The following is a 21,011-nucleotide window of genomic DNA, read 5'->3' on the forward strand; positions in this document are numbered from 1 at the left end:
GATGATCAACTTCATACGGGCTCGAACAGCCGAGTCAGTCTGCACTGATTATCAGAATATCAGGATATGGGTCTGGCTGATTATCAGGATATGACAGACGGGATTGCTAGTAGCAATTTGCTACCAGAGGAGTGGAAAGAAAGGATACTCTGCATACTTTTATCTACAAGAAAGGAGACAAGTTTGATAGCTCTTAAGTGATCGTCAATTTGAACGTCGTCTACAAAGTTTTATTGTTGATCACATCATTTGCGATTGAACATGAAATCAGTAGATGGAATATATGATTTCTGTTCATCTCGCTTGACCCACAGTTCGTTTGTTGTATTCACTATATGATGAATCTCATATGGTGTCGACAATAACAAACATTCAACCACCCACTTGTGCGAGTCGGTGGTGGCGGCAGAAAATTCAGAAATCGCGAGCTCGGACAGAAACTGCATAGATCATCACCAACCAGCCAACAACGCCGATACAACAGCTTCCGAACTTTCACATGCGCGCGCGTGCTCACTCTCTCGGGTGGCGGTGTGCGGTGTTCTGGGATCACCATTCTCGCACGGAGGATTTTCGGTCAGCTAGCTCGTCCGTCCGTCGGCTCGTTAGTCAGTCGTCGTCCACCCGCAAGGCAACATTTAATTTTAATTTTAAGTCACAACTCTCGTCTCGCACTCGCACTTAGAATTATACGGCCGATATACGGTCATTCGAACAGTTAAGTCATACTTATTTTTAATTGAACCTAATTTATCGCGAACGCAGTGTGGCGTAATCGAACTTTAACTTTTTTGATTTCCCCGTTTTGAGAAAGAGTTGCGAAGCCTTAGAATGCGCGTGTGATCGAATCGAATCGAACGGATAACCGCGAACTAGTGAGAAGAAGGTGAAACAGCTGATTCACCTGGGATCGAACCATCACGAGAAGCAAGGAAAAAGAATTCGCACAAGTTTTAGTTTTTATAGTTCACGAAAAGATACCGAACCCCACTTTGGATATGATTTAAGTTCTTTAAGTTACTTCGAAATTCAACGATCCAGTTCCAAACGAGCTCCGATTATTCAAGTTAATTTAATTTTAAAAAGAAATAAAACAGTGACTAAAACCAATTGAAACCAGAAACTTGAAAAGTGCGAGTGAAAAATCAAATCAAATAAGCAGAATTAAGCCGCTAAGAAGTGTGACGATAAAACACCACTCATTATCCGAGCAAATCACAATCACAACAGTGCGAAGAAAAGCTGAAAAAGGCGACAGAAATAGAGCGTTGCGGCCGCAAAAGTGTTGAAGTGTGTATCAAACGAGCCATCCACGCTAATTCGAGTCAACTAATCATCATCATCGCCCTCGCCGGTTGTACATGGTACATACCTACTCGCACGACACCGACCTATCCGCTGAAGTTGGGTGCTGCTGAAACCGTAGCCGGTCAATTTACGAACTGATAGCGGATTATTTGCGCTTCGCCCCCATTGGTGCTGTTTATCCGCTCTCGGAAGAAGCAACACCGCGACGAGTGCGAATACCACCCGATATCGAGGCTTGGATGATACATAATTAGATGAGAAGGTATTTAAAACGTACTTGTCAATACTTGAGTAATTGTTGGGTTGGGATACTGATGACGAGATACAGAAATATTCAGTTTTTGGGAAATTAATTGCAGTTTTTGCATGAATATCTCTTTCATGATTTTCTCCGGCATTACTAACACAGACTATAAGGAGTGTATCGGAAATTAACTATAAACATTCAGGATGCTCTATCTCGAAGCATGTTTGGTCTTATCATTTCGGTTCTTCTATCAAATCTTCACAATACAGTCAAGTTAAGAACAGCCTAAAAAAATTGAAAAATGTTTAGCATTATTGAAAATATTGTAGAATGAATACATCTCACAAATTAAAGTTTTGGACAAATTGTTGTTTTTTAAAGATTTTTCAGCGTTTCAATAACCTGTAGCGAATAAAACATGTACGGCGAAAAATCCAAAAAATATTAATTATTGTTAGCAGTTATGTACACATAACATACTACCAAACACCAACCTAAAAAAAAAATATGATCGAAAAACCCTCAACATTTAAAAAATGACCTATCCTAAAAAAACACTAATTTTTTGTCGAACTTTTACAGTCTGTTTTAAATGTCTTTTAAGGTTATACAATTCCGTTCTCTACTAAAGCTACCTCGTCGTTAAGTTTAAAAACATTTCCAATAAAAAAAATTGAATCATCAATTAGATGTATTTTTTATTTGCGGAATCGTGCTTTGAATGAGCATAAAAAATAGGGTCCCTGAAAAATGACCTTTTTTCATTTTTAAGTATTGCGCTAAAATGGAATCGAATTTTTTCTTGAAAATTTTTTTTACCTATATTATGAGCAATCTGGGAAAGAATATATTTGCGCTAATATATTTTAAAAAATCAAAAAAAAAAAATCCATTTTTTCCGCAATTTCAAATTTTTAAGAGGTGTCCAAAATTTCAAGATCATGCGTTTAAACTTTGAGATTGATGACCATGTAAAATAATTATTTTTACAAAAGCAAAAGTGCCATTCCTTTTTCTGAGGATTTATATAGTACCTCCAAAAATAAAATTATTTATAACTTGAATAAACTATTTTTTAGGATGTTTTGAACATATATAGTTAATTTCCGATACAGTCCTTAACATTTGAACACACATTGCACAATTTTGCAAGTATATTCTTCAGCATTATTGCAGCATACTCTGCCCACCATATTCTTCCGGATTTGCCCACCAGGTGATGCATTAGTACCTGGTAATGGGGCACGTTCGGTGTAGTACTAGATTTGTAGTAATGAGCTGAATTTTTGTATGGTGAGAAGGTCAATTCTTCGTTTCTGCAATGAAATGGTGCAAAAGGCGTGGGTATTATTATTCCTTGCCTAATTTGATGCTGTTTGAGCAAAACTTTGGATAACTATGTTGTTTATGTTGCAAGAAATGGAGAAAACAACAATACTGATGCCCAAAGTTTTACTCAAACAGCATCAAATTAGGCAAGAAATCAAAATACCCACGCTTTTTGCACCATTTCAGTGCAGAAACGAAGAATTGACCTTCTCACCTTACAAAAAATCAGCTCATTACTACAAATCTAGTACTTCACCGATCTGTCCCATTGCGATATTCCTGGATGATTTGACATGTAGTCGAAGATTTGATCCATCTCCATCTTGATAGCATCTTGTAGGCCTAGTTCTAATTGGTCGACTAGGGGTTGTAAATGTAGCAGGTTACCTCCTGGGATGGGGGAGGATCCGGTTACCTCTAAATGTTCACACAGCGACCTGTCCATGCAACAAATTGCTGTATCGGAAAACGGTCAGTGGATAAGTCTGACACGAGTTCTAAGTGAACCGCCTAACACAGCCAATACACAGCCTAACAGAGATTGCCACATAGACCTTCAAGGGCGTAGCCAGCATTTCGGTCAGAGGGGGGGGGGGGGCAAGCACCCTTAGCAAATTTGTGCCTAATAGCTTCTATATCTATACGCAGCACGATGAAATTGAATATAATAAGATTATATTCAAAAAGCATTATTTAACCCTTAAGCATTCACGCTGTTGTATTTTGTACAATACGTTAAAAAACTCGCCAGATCTACATGATTCAAGGTGATGCTGGTAGCGGTGAGCACTTTCTGGAACATTAAGTATTTTTAGGACTAGAATTTCCTGATTGCTGTTTGATTCCTTTTTAAATTATCTTCCAATACTATTTGCTGGAGGAATTCCTCCAGAAATTCTTGAAATAAATAAAAATAAATCATCAGATAAACCTGGAGAAGTTTTTGGGTACATATCTGAAAAGATGATTGAAGGATTTCTAAAATTTCCGAAGGAACTCCTGAATGAATTGTGGAAGAAAACCTGAGAGGAATTTCTGTAGAAATAATTTGAGGAATTCCCGGAGCAATCCCTGGAAGACTTCCTGGATAAATCCCTGGCGCAATTCCTACAGAAATGCCTGGAGCAAGCCCTATAGAATCCCTGGAGGAATTCCCGTAGAAATTCCCGGAGGAATCCCTGGCAGAATTTCTGAGAGTATACCTGGAGAAATTCCTGTATAAATCATGGAAATAATATCTAGAGAAATATTTGAAGAGATCTTATGAGGAAATCCTAAAAGAAATTCTAGATAAATTTCTGGAGGAGTCCTTGGAGGAAGTTCTGGAGAAATTCCTGGAGGAATTCTGGGAGGAATCCTTGAAAAAAATCAGAATAAATCTCTTGAGGAATTCATAGAGGAAATCTTAGAATAATTAAACAAAATCCTTGGAAAAGTTCTTGGAGAAATCTCTGAAGGAATTCCAGGAGTAATCCATGAAGCTGTTCCTGGGAAAATCTCTAGAGAAAATCTTGGATAAATGCCTGGAGAAACTTCTAAACAAATTCCTGACGTAATTCCTGGAAGAATTATTGGATGAGACCCAACAGGAAATCCTGAAGAAAATCCTTGAGAAATTTCTTGGATGAATTCTCTGAGCAATCCCTGGAGAAATCACTGAAGAAATCTCAAGAGGAATTCTAGGAGGAATTGCTGGAGAAATTTCTGAAAAAATCCCTTGAGAAATTCCAGGAAGATTTCCTGGAAGAACCCTTGGAGGAATTTCTGGATGATTCCCGGGAGGAATCTCTGGGAATATCCCTAAAGAAATTCGTGGAGAATTACCTGCAGGAACCCCTGAAGCAATTCCTGATAAATCTCTGAAAGAATTCTTGGATGAATGTCTGGAGGAAAATTCGTGAAAGTATTCCTGGAGAATTTCCTGGAAGAATCTCTGAAGAAATTTCTTAAGGATTTCCTGAATTGTTGACATAATTTCTGAAGGATGTCCAGGAGCAATTCCTGGAGAATTTCCTGGAGGAGTTCTGAAAAAAAAAATCCTGGGGTATTTCCTGCAGGAATTCCTGGATAAAACCCTAGATAATTGGCTGAAGGAATTCCTAGAGGCATTCCTGTGATAATTGCTGGAGGAATCTCTGGAGGAATTCTTGAAAGAATTGCTGGATGAATTTCTAGAGGAATCTCCAGAAAAATTCTTGGAAATTTCTATTTCTATATCTGGATCCTTGAAGAAATTTGTGGAGAAATCCCTAGATGAATACCTGGGGGAATCCCTGTAAAATTCCTGTAGGTATTCCCAGAAGTTCTTCTCCTGGAAGAATTTCTGAAGAAACCCTTAGAAGATTTCCTGGAAGAATCCTTGGAGGAACTTTTGGAGAACTTTTTGGAAGAATCTTCGAAGGATTTTCTGGAGGAGTCCATGGTAAAATCCCTGGAGAAATTTGTGCCGAAATCTCGTAGGAATTCCTGATGAAATTCCTGGAGAAATGGCTGGAGGAATCCCTAGAGGAATTGCTAACAAAATATCTTAACGATGTCCTGGGGTAATTCCTGGAGGAATTCCTGGAGGAGTTCCTGGATAAGATCCTGTATAAAATTCTGGAGGAATGCCTGGAGAAATTCCTAGAGGTATTTCTGTGGGAATTGCTGGAGGAATCCATGATGAAATTCCTGGAAGAATCTTTAGAGGAATTCTTGAAAGAATTACTGGATAAGTTTCTAGAGGAATCTCCAGAGGAATTCTGGGAAATTTATATTATTTTTCTATTTCTGAAAAAAAAAAAAATCCCTTGAGAAAATCTTGGAGGAATCTCTGGCGGAATTTCTGGAGGAATTCCTTGAGAAGTCCTCGAATGAATTTCTGAAGGAATTTCTGAAGGAATCCCTGGGGGAATCCTTGAAGAAATTTGTGAATAAATTTCTGGAGGAATCTCTAGAGCAATTCCTGGAAAAAAGCCTGGAGGAATCCCTGAAAAATTCCTGAGGGTGTTCCTGGAGAATTTCTTGCAAGAATTTCAGAAGAAACCCCTAGAGGATTTACTGGAGGAATCCTTGGAGGAATTTCGGGAGGATTTCCTGGAGGAATCTTCGAAGGATTTCCTGGAGGAATCCCTGTGAAAATTCGTGGAGAAATTTGTGGAGAAATCCCTGAAGGCATTCCTGGAGCAATTCATGAAGGAATATCAGAAGAAAATCCTGGAAAAATGCCTGGAGTAATTCCTGAAAAGTTCTTGAGGGTAATTCTGGAAAATTTCCTGGAAAAATTCCCAGGAGATTTTCTGGAAAAATTCCTGGAGAAATTGCTGGCATAATTTCTGAAGATTTGCTTTTGAGAATAGCTGCAGGAAACGATGCAAAAAATCACATCACGAATGCTCAATCAATTTATCAATTGTATTTTTATCGCTGGCGATTGAAATGTACACTGCTCAGCGATGACCAGAGGTAAAGAGGTGGTAAAACGAACATGAAGTAACTCACAAACGATTTTGCACACATCTGTCAGTGCCGCCACATGCTCACCCGAACAGCCGAACAACACCGAATGGGTTGGTTTTAGAAGCTATGGCACGAACGCTCGACACGCACACAGAAGCAACATTCGCATGTACCGACACCACACCAATAACGTTTCCAGCCTACGATGCTTCGCGATAAGCTGATCGAAAAGCATCGAAAGCGATGACAGGCTTGGCTGGAACGCAACAGCTCAACGGCGAAAAGGAGCAGCTAACAATGATGATCAGCGTCGAGTCTGTTCGTGTGCTATTCGTACAGGAGGTTGGTTTGATAAAGCGAGGTAGGGTGAAAACGTATTCGTTGTCGAAAGCGAATCGCATCATTTCGCGAATGTTTTCACCAAATAACAAGCTTGGCTGCAGGAATCTTTTAAGAAATTCCTGAAGGAATCTTTGGAGAAATTCTTGCAACAATTACTGGGTGAATTTCTGGGGAATCTCTAGAGAAACTCTGGGAGAAATTTCTGAAAAAAATCCCATGAGAAAATCCTGGAGGAATTTCTAGGGATATTTCTGGGGAAATTCCTGGAGAAATCCTCGAAGGAATTTCTGAATGAATCCTTGGGGGAGTTCTTGGAGAAAGTCGTGGAGAAACCCCTGGAAAAATCCTTGAAGAAGTTCCTGGTTTAAATTTTCACCTATATGATTTTGCATTATGCGATTTACACAGTGTATTCTGTGTATCTCTCACCTTTGGCGTTTTTCAATCGATACCGATCTGGTTTTGTTGTTGCTGTTCTTTGTTGTGCTGTTGTTGTGAAGAGTTTAATCTTGCCTAGTTTGGGCAGTGGCTACGGTTAGGATAGCTCTGATCAATCTTCAGCATAAAAGAACAGCAACAATCAATCTTTGCAGACTTATGCAAAATGGTTCAGCCCTAGTGGCCTTGGTCCAAGAACTTTACTTCCGTAAGGGGAATTTTTATCTAGGAAACCTTGTGGACCCGGTGTTTGCTACTTTCAGTAAACATGAAATGGCGAACTCGCGTGTCATGCCTCGAGCCTGTGTGCTTGTCAACAACGCAATTGTTGCTACACTCATCTCTGAACTAACCACCAGAGATGCATGTGCTATCACAATTGATGTATCTGTTGGAAACCTCTACAGGAAATACGTCTATTGTTCGGTTTATTTACCGCATGATGAACCATCCCCTACGGGTGCTTTCAAACAAGTCATCGCATACTGTACTTCAAAAGCCCTTCCGCTAATTGTTGGCAGTGATGCTTATGTTCACCATATCATCTGGGGCAGCTCAGACATTAACTTGAGAAGCTCCAGTTTGATGGAGTACTTAAGTAGTACAGATCTTGCATTACTTAACATAGGCAACCGTCCAACCTTCATGGTATCTGCTAGAGAGAAAGTGTTAGACATAACGCTTTGCTCTAGTAGAATTAGTCATGAGCTTACCAATTGGCATGTGTCAGATGAAGAATTTTTATCTGACCATCGCTACATCTTTTATGAACATTTAAATGTTACTTCGCAAACATTGCGTTTCAGGAATTCCCGGTCAACAAACTGGGATCTTTTTACTGATTTGGTTGCGGCCAAATTTCATGGATACTCACCTTCCATTGACACTCCATGTGATTAAGATGATGCAGTTGATACCACAACGACCTTTATCATGGAAGCTTTTGAAGAAGCATGCGCTCTACGGTCTGTGAAGATCACAAGAGGAACCCCTTGGTGGAACTCTGATCTGGCGAAACTCAGGATACAATGTAGAAAGAGTTGGAACAGATGACGTTCGGCTCGCAAGGCCTACAGGAAAGCTCTCTGGTCTGCTGAACGATCCGGCTGGAAAAAACCTTTGTACAAATGTTTCCAGTTTGAGTGAAGTCAGTCGGTTAAATAAAATCCTTGCGAAATCTAAGGATTTACGAGTGAACGCACTTCGTTTGCCAAATGGCGATCTGACTTCCTCTGATGAGGAAGTTCTGGAATGCTTATTCAGCACACACTTCCCTTGATGTGTGGATATTACATCTTCGGATGAACCTGATATTGGAAGCCGCACGGAGTCATGGTATGTCTCCAATGATTTCCGATTGGATTCATCAAATGCTCAAAAACCGATATCTCTTCTCGACATTGCGTCTAGCAGGGATTAGGAAATTGAGTGTTTGTGGATGCCCCCAAGGGGGAGTCTTGTCACCGCTTTTGTGGAATATCGTAGCAATTGATGCAACTCAATAATAGTGGTTTCCTACTTATGGTTTTGCCGACGACTTCCTAACATTGTTATTTGGTACCTATGTGTATCACCACCCTTTACGACGTGATGCAAAACGCCCTTCAGGTAGGTGAGGTTTGGTGTCGCCATTATGGCCTTTCCGTTAACCTTCACATACCCGCCCTACGACAACTCGTTTAGAAAATGCTGGCATTTCCTCAATTTTCATCCGATTTTTTTGAAGTCGCCCTCAATCGATCATAAATTGGTGCAAGTTTATTACACTCAAGTGGACATGTAGTATCCGGAACTATTCCGAAGATATTCCGGATTGTACTGGGGTCAGGGGGTGGAGGAGGGGTTTGTTTTGCCATATGGCTAAAAGTGATTATTTCGTGTGCTATTGTGTTTTGAAAATGAGATGTTGGGGGTCGGGTATGTGAAGGTTAATCCGAGTAAACATCTATTGTTCTTTTTACGGAAAGGCGAAACCGTAATGGCGTTCGACCTTTGCGTCTCTTTGATTCTGAAATCGATGTGACTGAACAGGTAAAATACGTTGGAGTTTTCCTTGACTCCAAGCTTTCCTGGACCCCTCACATTGAGTTCTGAATCAAGAAAGCTTTGGGCAATGCCGGCTAACCTTTGGTACAACTTGAGGTCTAAAGCCCAAGTAGGTATATCAAATGGATTTACACATCTGTTGTTCGCCCAATATTGGCCTATGGATGTCTTGTGTGGTGGCAAAAGGGTGGAATGAGAACGATCCAATCAAAATTAGGCCATCTCCAAAGGATGTGCTTAATGGCGATGTCTGGAGCGTTCTCTTCAACTCCCACGGCAGTGCTTGAAGTTCTCCTGGACGTTGCTCCACTACACATTCATCTCAAACAAGAAGCACTTTCTTACACTTACCGGTTACGGGTAGGGTGGGGCGGGGCAAGATGGGTCGCATAAGGATGGATCACCATAACTTCGTAAATACAAATCGGATTGGTTTGCATTCGTCCGCTACTCTTTAATACACTAGTTAGCTATGCTAAAAGTCGATAAAAAGTTCATTAAATACAAAATATGATGTTCAACAAGCAGTTTTAAAAAGTGATCGATTATGTGCCGTGAAAAAAGTGCGGGGCAAGATGGGTCACCTTTTAAGTAATTAACATTTTCTCAGCGAAAAACGTCAAAATATAAGATTTGTTCCGCATTCAAATATGCTCCATATCCATACTGAGTAAACAAGAGCTACTAGTAAACATTTTATAAATTTATTTGGAATATAAAAAACTTTACGATTTGGTCCTGAGGCGATTTGAAAATCGATGTTTTTACTAAAAAAATATCATAATTTTATGTTATAATTTTGAGCGTTTATTCCGCTTGATTGAAGTCATTTATGAGATAGTCTTGTAATAAAAAATAAATAACTTTTGAATGCTCCAAAAATACGTTCAAAATTGAAGGTGACCCATCTTGCCCCGCGGCCGTTTATATGGAGAATATATGGAATGTATCGCATAAGAAAAATGGCAAAAAACATTTTATTTTGTATTTCCAATGAGAGTGAATAATTTTTCAATCAATGCCCCAAACTTTTGTATATTCATGCTGGTCATCTAACAAAATTATTAACATAATCAAAACATGAGTAATGCGCCCGAAAATGGCACTGACCCATCTTGCCCCGCGACCCATCTTGCCCCGCCCCACCCTACTCGGTCTACTAGAGGAAACTCTTGTGAACCGCACATCAACATACACTTCGTTGTTTTCACTTTTGGTGAATTGGGACAAAATTGTTCTTGCTCCAAGTGATCTTACAATTGCTTGTAATTTTCCATATAGGACATTTTCCACGAAATTCCCTTCCCGGGAAGAGTGGACATCTGGTTATCTGGAAAGAAGTATTTCAGACGGCATCGTATGTTACACTGATGGCTCCCTTCTCGAAGGTCGAGCAGGTGCTAAGGCTGTATCAGTCTTACTCACTTGGTAGACACTGTACCGTTTTTCAGGCCGAAATCTTTGCTCTTATGTGCGGAGTGCAATCAGCACTTCAGCAGCACGTAATGGGCAAAGTAATATACTTCTGTTCAGATTGCCAGGCTGCTATTAACCCTAAAAGGGATACCTGGGGTCCATTGGACCCCAGGCGCCTTTCAGAGCTCGTCTTTGATGGAACACACTCAGCGAGGTGACGAAACTGAGGCCATGAAGGTATCCCTTTTAGGGTTAAAGCACTTGCTTCGACCAACTCCAGGTCGAAAATAGTTATCGCTTGTCGAACTCAAATCGAGGAGCTGAATTCAGCAAACGCTGTTCACCTTGTATGGGTATCTGACTATTCTTCCATCGCTGGAAAAAAATGGCTGTTGAGTTAGCTCGCACTGAAGCATCACATGACTTCATTGGCCCTGAGCCAGCTATTCCGATATCGAAGTGTTGGATTAAGCTTCAGATTCACACCTGGGCTATCACTCAACACAGACAATACTGGAATAGTTTGAAGTCGTGTCGTCAAACCAAATTGTATTGTACTGAGCCATCTCCAAGGGTGGCGAAGTATCTTACAAATCTTTCAAAGTAGAATTGCAGCATTCAGGTCAAAGCATTGACTAGCCACTGCCGACTCAGATATCACATGGCGAATATTCAGCAAGCTGATTAATTTGCATGTGATAGCTGTGAATCTGATTATGGAACTTCGTATCATTTGATATGTAACTGTCCAGTTTTTGCGTAACTGCGTTTCCGAGTATTCGGTATACACTTATTAAGTGAAACTGACTTCAGAAACCTTAATCTGCACGATATTCTGTTGTTCTTAACCCGCTGTGGTAAAGAGCTATAGGCTCTCTTTCGCTTTATGCGTTATTACAGTGCCCTTTTCAGGGCGCTGTTTGAACCCATTCTGGTCAGAGATGGAAAACGATGAAGATTGCAGCTGAGCAGACACAAACCAAAACAAACTTACTCGTGAACAACAGGGGCCCGAGAATACTCGCACTTCTTTATTCGTGAATAAACGAAGCTGGCAAGCACTCGCATGTGATTCGCGAAGCTTCGTGAGTTTTTTGTATTTTAATGAAAAACGCATTTTAACGACTGGTAGTGCTGCTTTTCAGGAACAATGAAGCATAAAGCATTAGTTTATGTTGGATAATCACTGAATTTGCTATTATAGCCACAATAAAATGCACTTCCCGCACCTCCACTAGTTCTTCACGAATAAAAACTCATGAGTGTATTTGTTTTTGTTTTGCTTCTTACTCACGAAGCAGGCGGGTGCGAATAAACTCACACACTGTTTACTCTCGGAATCGTGAGTAAGCCTTGTGTTGGTTTTACACTCGCGAGTTGCTTCGTGATGAGAGTAATTCCATCACTGATTGTGGTACGCTTATGCGTTACTACCCTCTTCCAGGGTATTTTTTCCTATTTCCCTACCTGTCCTTATCCCCATCCTTATCCTTATTTCCTACCCGAGCATAAGAGAATAACAATCGCATAGCAAAATGCGTTATTTTGACAAAATATCTGAGTAATAAAATCAGTTATTTTATTGTTATTAACATAACAAATTGTGTTATAAACTTTTGTGTCATAAGCAGCAAAATAACAAATAACATAACAAAAATATGTTCCTGGAAGACCAATATAATAACATTTTTTGTTTGTTTCAAAAACAACTTAATAACCATGAATTTGGAAAATATTTCAATAACAAATTATGATATTTAAAAGTTATTTATAGCAAAATTTTTTGGACCACCCCAAGTAACAATTTCTATGCCTTATGCTCTTAGACATTATTTATTAGGGTTTTGTCATGGATTTGGTAAATCCTTATAGATTTAATGAAGCAGTTTGTGTAGTAAACAGCTTTAACAACACAAGCAACTTTAAAACAGTGTGTAGATATCTAGAGGCCCTACGAATAAAACCTATTTGCTTGGTTTTATGACAAGCAATAATGTCATTGTAAACGAACTGTTAAGTACGTATTAAAACTTTATCTTAAAACTTCTTTCGAAGCTGTTTGCAGGTCTCGAATTATCGGTCTTAAAACCTGATGAATTGCATAAAGTCACAATAAAGCAATCCTGAACCCTTTCAGAATTACCAGTGGAATCATTAAAACCAACTTAAGAAGATTACTGCAATACGATCTTCTCTTGAAAATTGTTGCTGGTGATACGCTACATAAACGAAAAGATAATCAATTAAGCACAATTTGGAATCATTATGATTAATTCAAACGTGATTGGAAAACCTTGGGTGGGCATAATTTTCCTGTCTAGGTGATTAAACTAGCTTCCTTCGCTAGAGTTCGATTGCAATTGGGGTTTCCGAAGCAACTGATGGGTGGGTATTGCATCGTTTGTCTGGCACCACAGTTGTGCATAAATAATGACTCTATCGCGCCCAGCCGCAGTCGGCGGAAGATCAAATAATACAATATACTCACTCACCAAGCATTGAGTGCTAAAAAAACACGAAACACCTTCAAAAAACTCACGAAAATACCAATGTTTTCGATTTGTTTACATTGTTGACGGCTGTCGGTCAAGCGAAGTGTTCTTAAGAGCATTCAGTCCAAACCCACACTTCCCTAAAACTTAACAGTGTTTGTGTAGCGCACATAATTATGCGTTAAGAATAAGTAGGTGTTTGCTAGTCATTTCATCGTATTCATAAAGAACAACAACTTTAGAGCATGTTCCTTTCATACTTACTGATCTTAAACCATCTTAAACAAAACCAGGAGGATTTAACTTGACGGCATCCATATTTTCCATTACGATGATCAATTCCGGCTTGCCAAGTGTGTGCGCCATGTTGATGTTTGAATTGCAAATTGAATTCATGATTTTGCACGAGGAATTAAAATGTTTTTTTTTATATGCCGAAAACCTTAAAATGACGAGGCGCACCGCCTTTTTTAGAAACAGTTCATTGTATTACACGGTAAATTTTTTTTGGCATATATTTTTTGCCACAGCACCAGGGTTTTCCCGTGAAAATTTGCAAATAAACATTATGAACATGATTATTGACATAATTTTCGTTCTTGCATTATTAATAATTTGCAATTTACTGAGAATTTATGTGATGATTTTATTTTCAGATTCAGTTTGGCTCATTGGTTTTAATCATTCTTTTAGGACGTTGTACGAACTCCAAAACGGCATGTTATTCTTCTTGCGACCTACACAACAAATCTTATCTATGCTGTATAGAATACTACAAGAATATGCTACAAAACCAAGTAGCTTACACAACGTTTTAAGAGTTGGTTTTAACAACCTCCTGTAGGGTGGGCCCTTTTGGGTTTTAAAGGGTTTTATTACGGGTTTATTAGAGTTGTTAAGATTTCTAAGCTTTAAAATTAGTTTTAACTGTTTGATTGTAACAACAGCTTGTAAGCAATGAGAAAACTAAAAATGTTACTTGGGCACCCTTTAGATAGAGTTATCCTAATTGCGAATCATAAAATATGAGTTTTACTATTTTCGAGGAACTACTAATCCATTAAATATTACAATATTCTGAGATTTTTTTTTGGAATGGATGCGACTATATGTAACTGGATACAAAAATATTAAAAATCGGGACATACTCGTCGAAGTGTTCATAAAATAATAAGCTGACAAGAATAATAATTTGAATAATAAGTTGAATTACAAGATAATATCGTCGGTTTCCTGCAATAGGGGCACAACTCAAAAATGTGAATATTCAGAATGGACGATTGAAAATTGTGAATCTTGGAGCACCTTTAGTCCATTCATTTCTCTCATCATTTGAAAAAAGTAAACAAACTTTGATTGTTGTATCATGGAAAGGGACTAAAGGAATATCCGTTTCATGAATTTCGGATTACTAGTTTTCAACGACTATTGAACAAGTTGACTAATTTTGAGTTGTGCCTATATTGCGGAAAGTTGGTGAAAATTCGAAAATCTTCCGTTTCTCAATGAATTTCGGAACGGGTCTTTGTGAGATGACAGTTTACATAGTTTTTCATCATATGCCTCAAAATCTCAAAAATGCCAAATTTTGAGTTGTGCCCCTATTGCAGGAAACCGACAATATGTACTGAATGTTGTAAAGAACGCAAATCTTTAATGTTATAGTTTCAATTTAATGTGTGAAGAATAAGTCCAAGTTTTAACAAATAAAAAGAAATAAAAAAAAGTTTCAATTAAAAAACTTGTTATTGTTGTGATATTGTTTATCAAATATTTCTACACTCTCAATATCACAATAATAACTTAGTTTGTTCTATAACAAAACACTTTATTTAAATATTTTTTGATGGGTGCATATCCATAGCTAAATAATAACAAAATAAGATTGTCCAACAAAACATGTTATGGAAAAATAATTCCTTGATAAGTTAATAATAACAAAACTAGATATAAAACAAGGATATGTTATTTTGTAGTTATTATTTAGCTATTCTCCTCTGCTCGGTTACCTTTTCCCTCAGGTAAATAATGAAATAGGCTTTTATTATGGCGTTGGTACAAATGTCCCATCTGAAGGATAACGTGCCTCTGGAGCCGCCCTTCTGATACCTGATACCTGGATTCGATGGTATTGCTGAACACCCGCGCATTCGACATTTCGATTGTGTAGAACATAATACAGTTTTGAGCCCATCATATCATGAGTACCAATCAAAAGAGCGCAAAAAAGTCCTAATAATACTTAACGATAGACTAATAGCCACCATCATTTCTTGTTTTGCATATCGATTTCACCCGCGTCACTAGACGCTCGAGTAAAGTAAATGCATGGCCAGTGGCCACAGTTCGCACACAATCCGTGTCTGGCTATGTCAAGTGCGGAAGCGACTTTTTGTTCAACCCTCTTCTTATAGGTATACAACGGCAGAAAGCTGCGGCTAGACATATGAATCATTTTTCAAAAATGGAAATTCTGCGCGTGAAACGCATCGATCTCCTGAACTGACGTCCGTTTGAAGAAAGTGTTCGTTTTTCTGGTAATAAATGTTTCATCTACTACTTTTAACAGAAATAGTTCAGTACAGCGCGAGTTTTTGAATCACTCAAAATTCGACGCCGATTATTATTGCCATACCGAAGATCGAATCTCGTAAGTATAAATATTTACGATTAGATCACGCCACCGCGTGCCGGCCGGCTGCCGTATCCTGGCACGATCTAGGTATACGATGGTTTGCATTTGCTCAGCGGGGGTGGAAATTTTGATGATTTATTTTGCGAAAGCATTCGCGTGATGAAGAATTTTCGGTGGAAATAAGTCGCGAGAAAAATCGGCAGTCATAACAGCACACATCTATGTATGTAGGTACATATATGCACCAAACGTTACCCGCGAGTTGACCATCAGTTGTCGAGCTCCGTGCGTGCGTGGTCGGTAATTTGGCTGACGACGAGCGGCGTTGATGATGGTGTGAAAACAGCACGATGAAACAAAAATCGTTTCACGACCAACGAACAGATAGAATGTGCATAGGTTGTTATAGTTGGGTGTGGCGATTTCCCTGTACATTGTTGTCACTCTGCCAACTGTGATGGTTGCCTACGCCACAGAGTGTATTATTTAATGTAATCCGAGTGAAGATTTCGTGTCACTGTATGACGTCATTTTGGTGTTGAACAGGCAGGCAACATCTGTAGGGAAATAGGATGGCAGAGAGTATGGTTTTCAGTGACTGACTGGCTGTAGGTCACCAACCACACACGATAATGGAGATGATGAATGATGTTTTCGCCTCAACTATTTGAGCTACTGTCATTCTCATATATTCTCTCTATAGTGCATCAATTAGTGTAGGACTAATTTGTTGGCTAGAAATAGTTTGTTTAAGACATAGACATTCCTAATTGGAAAGAGTGAATTTAGGGTGACAGATTATCAAAACGAAGGAGATTGATGAGGAAATAAAATTATAACGCCATAAAGTAGTAATAAAATTGAACAGAAAGGAATAATAAAATGAATAAAAAGAAAAAAAAGGAAGAAAAGATGAAAAAAGAAGGGAGAAAGGAAGGAAGGAAGATATGAAAGAAGGAGAGATTCGCCAAAAGTATCAGTTTCGTAATTGATAATTTACCGAGAAAATTCTTCTTGCCGTATCCACTTATCGCATTACCTCTATAATGTTGCATACTTGAAATAATCTCTTCAAGAAGCGTGGCCTTCTGTTTTCTTCTACGGTAATAAAATTCCGATAAATGACCATACGAACGATCGATTCACAGCCAAAGCGAACATACGAGTAGTTTAGTGATCACACTTATGACCCCGGCCAAGCCAAAAGGGCAGTACTCAAGTGACTGAGTCTGTGGAATCGCGTTTTCTCCTGACGATGATGTGGTTTGTTCCTTCAAGGTAGTATACCCGTGCTCGCGGAATTAAAACTAATTGGTCATTATCATGACGGATGCCTTTCGTTGCGCTGCTGCCTCTGGGATGATGGAACACACTCGTTCACGGCGCGGTGATGGGGGGTGTCGACCAGACTGACGGAAAGCACTTTCGTTTGAATAGTAGGTATCTAGAATTTTATTGCAATTGAGCGCGGGCAGTATTCGCGGTTTTATGGTGGTGATCATTGCGGAAATAATGATACTACACAGTTTTTATGCATTTCGAAAATGTACTATATTGATTTGGTATACTTATAGAGTGAATGACCGGAAAAGTAGAATGCCATTGGAGCTCGTTTTCAGGTTTCTACTCTATGCTTTATTTATTTGCAAGATTTTCACGAAATATGTGAATATGCTTTCTTATGTTTTTCCACGAAATCTCTCTCGAATTATTGCTCGATTTGTGCCAAAATATCCATCAAGCCCTTCTTCAAGTAAGCTGAGTGCTATCCCAGATCATCTTCCGTCGTCTGTCACCTAAAACGAATGAATTCGTGCGAAGTTGTCAAGCTGGCTTCATCGACGGCCGGTCGACAACGGACCAGATCTTCACCGTACGGCAAATCCTCTAGAAATCCCGTGAATACCAGGTCCCAATGCGTCACCTGTTCATCGACATTGAAGCGGCAGTATCGACCGCGCAGAGCATGGATAATCATGGACGAAAACGGCTTTCCTGGAAAGCTGACTAGACTGATTAAAGCAACGATGGACGGTGTGCAGAACAGCGTAAGGATTTCGGGTGAAGTATCCAGTCCATTCGAATCTCGCCGGGGACTGCGATAAGGTGATGGACTGTCATGCCTACTCTTCAACATCGCTATGGAAGGTACCCAGATAACTAGTAATCGTATAAGATGTTGCATAAGATGATAAATTGGAGGCCATATGCGTGCATGCCTCCATTTGGGCGCATGTAAAATATACGCATATCGCTTCCACTTTAACATCTTATGCAACATCTTATATGATCACTGGTGGACTGGGTATGATGCGACGAGCCGGGTTGAACAGCAGGGGAAAGATTTTCACAAAACCCGGTCAATTTGTGTGCTTTGCGGACGACATGGACATTATTGCCAGAACATTTGGAACGGTGGCAGAGCTGTACACCAGCCTGAAACGCGAAGCAGCAAAGGTGGTGAATGCCTCAAAAACAAAGTACATGCTGGTAGGCGGAACCGAACACGACCGGATCTGTCTTGGTAGTAATGTTACGATAGACGGGGATACTTTCGAGGTGGTGGAGGAATTCGTCTACCTCGGATCCTTACTGACGGCTGACAACAACGTGAGCCGTGAAATTCGGAGGCGCATCATCAGCGGAACTCGGGCCTACTACGGGCTCCAGAAGAAGCTACGGTCTAGAAAGATTCGCCCACGCACCAAATGCACCATGTACAAAACGCTAATAAGACCGGTGGCCCTTTACGGACACGAGACATGGACCATGCTCGAGGAGGACCTGCAAGCATTCGGAGTTTTCGAGCGACGCGTGCTAATAAAGATCTTCGGCGGTGTGCAGAAGAATGGTGTGTGGTGGAGAAGGATGAACCACGAGCTCGCTGCACTTCACTACGGCGAACCCAGCATCCAGAAGGTGGCCAAAGCCAGAAGGATACGGTGGGCAGAGCATGTTGCTAGAATGCCGGACAACAAGCCTGCAAAGTTGGTGTTCGCGATAGATCCGGTTTTCACAAGAAGGCGTGTAGCGCAGAAATCACGATGCAGCAGTGTAGCTACGAATTTTGGGACCCGGTGTGAAACCAAATTTGTGCCCCCCCCCCCCCCATGAAAATTACAAATGTACATATTTTACATTGATTATTCTATACGTGTAACTACGAATGATCGCGCTGTTGTATTTTGCACAAAATGTTGAAAAAAAAAATTCACTTTATTCACTCAGAATGCGTGATGCTGTCGGCGGTGCTCAACTGACTGATGGATTGTTAAAAATTCCTTTATGAATTTCTTCGGGGATTTCTGCAATGGTACATTCCGGAGTTCCATCGATGAGCGTAAGAATTTTTTCTAAGAAAAAAATGTCGAAAAATTCTTTAATAATTTATTTAAAAATCCTTCAAAGACTCTTTCACCATTGTATTTAAGGACAGACTTCAGAATAATTTATCTTCAAGAATCTTAAGTGGTTAATGCAAGGATGCTATTCAGTATTTCTCCAAGCACTCGTTTAGGAATTCTTTTAATGATTTTTCCACAGACGTGAAGTACATCTCCATAGATTCTTCAAGAATTTATCAATTATTCCCTCACATAATTCTTCCAGAGCTTACTCCAAGAATTTATTTTTGCATTTCCTTAAGCGTTCATAACACGGGGGTGCTATGGTGATCTGATTTTGTAGCCGCTTATCATGCGCAACCAGAGCTCACTAATACCAATATTCACTCAATACATCAGCGGGAGAAAATAAGGAAAAACGCACTTTGGCGAACAATGTTTGCGAAAAGAGGTGTTATGTGTCTTTTCACAAGCAATTCCCACTTTAAGCTTAGTTTCCTGCTCCCCCCAAGTAGAGCGCTCAAGTTAAATTCCTCCTTTTTCCGTAAGTAATTTTGACATTTGTTTAACTGCCAGCATTTAAACAAAACTATGCTGTAAGAAGGTTGTGCAAGAAAAGGGCACCAGGTTGTTTACGATTTATTTTTTTTTTTTTACTTATTCGTTTATTTGGAAGGCTCGGGTTGTTTACGATTTAGACTTGAAGAAATTTCGTTCGTTTCCTCAGGAAATGATATTGATATTGAAATGTACTTTTTCGCGCGCGTGTGGGAAAATGATTAAATTTATAACTTTTGAGTGGGCTTCTGGGGAAAATCCAGACTACGGATTCGCACTATGGTGGGAGGAATTCTGCTGGGTCTCTGACGGTTACTTCATGGAGTTCTTGAAGAAATACTGGGACAAAGTTTCACAGGAAATTTAATGCAGATCCACGAAGGATTCTTTGTGATGAATCTTCTGGCATTCCGTACGAAGGTTTTTCTTTGAGATTTGGCAGAAAATTCTCTTGAAATTCTTCCAGGTGCTCCTCCAGAAAATCCACCAGGAGTTCGTCGGGGATTGTTTGAAAATGTCTTTGAGATTTTCATTAGAAGTTCTACAAAAAATACCTCCATAAGGGATTTCTGTAGTATTTTTTCCGGGGTTCACTCAGATTCAGATTCAGAGATTTCCGCAGAAATCCCTTCCGGGATCATTCCAAGAGTTCCTTCTAGGACTTCCACAGGAATGCATTCTAAGATTTCTCTAATAATTCCTCCAAAGATTCCTCCAGGAATCCATCCGGGGATTTTCGGGGAAGTCCAGCAAGCATTCTGGAAGAACTGCACGAGAATTTCAGAGGAACTCCTGGAAAATTTCCCGAAGATGTCATGGTGGAATTATTGGTGAACTTCTGGTGGAATTACCGAGGTAATTTTAGATGAGTTCCTGGGAAACTCCTGGGGGAATTTCCTGGAAACTCATTGGGGAATTCCAGGGGATTTTCTGCAAGAATTCACGGGGAACTCTTGCAGAAATTCTCGAAAATCCCCTTGATGAATTCCCGAAGAACTCCTGGAAGAATTTCTAGGGAACTCCTGGATATACTCCTTAAGGAATTAACGGGGAACTTCTGGAGGCATACCCGGGAACTCTCGGAGTTTTATCGGGGATTTCCTAAAGGATTCACCTGAGAATTTCTGGATGATTTTCTGGGATATCCCTGGAGGAATTTTCAGAACACTCCTTGAGGAATTCTCGGTGAACTCCCTGGACGACAGCCCAGGGAACTTCTGGAGAAATTCCCGGAGAACTCCTGGAGGAACTCTCACGGGAATTTCCGGGAAACTCCGGAGGAATTCCTGACAATCTTCTGGAGGAAGAACTGGAGAAGAACTTCTGGATGAATTCCCATGAACTCCTGGGGGACATTCTTGATGAATTATCGAGGAACTCCTGATAGAACTCTTTTAGGAATTTTTGAAAACTAGCCA

The 21,011-nt window shown here is 39.8% G+C and overlaps 1 protein-coding gene across 3 annotated transcripts in view; it reads left to right on the forward strand.

Moving 5' to 3' along the window:
- Positions 1 to 595: 595 nt before the first annotated feature.
- The window catches only part of LOC115260992 (uncharacterized), a 576,828-nt gene continuing 556,412 nt past the window's right edge, over positions 596 to 21,011 (forward strand). For all 3 annotated transcript variants that reach the window (XR_009995597.1, XR_009995598.1, XM_062842280.1), the window contains exon 1: positions 596 to 1,570. The gene's annotated coding sequence lies outside the window, so the exon portion shown is untranslated. The remainder of the gene's footprint in view (positions 1,571 to 21,011) is intronic.

The sequence above is a fragment of the Aedes albopictus genome, chromosome 3 (genome assembly GCF_035046485.1).
Source record: "Aedes albopictus strain Foshan chromosome 3, AalbF5, whole genome shotgun sequence".
NCBI classification, from domain to species: domain Eukaryota; kingdom Metazoa; phylum Arthropoda; class Insecta; order Diptera; family Culicidae; genus Aedes; species Aedes albopictus.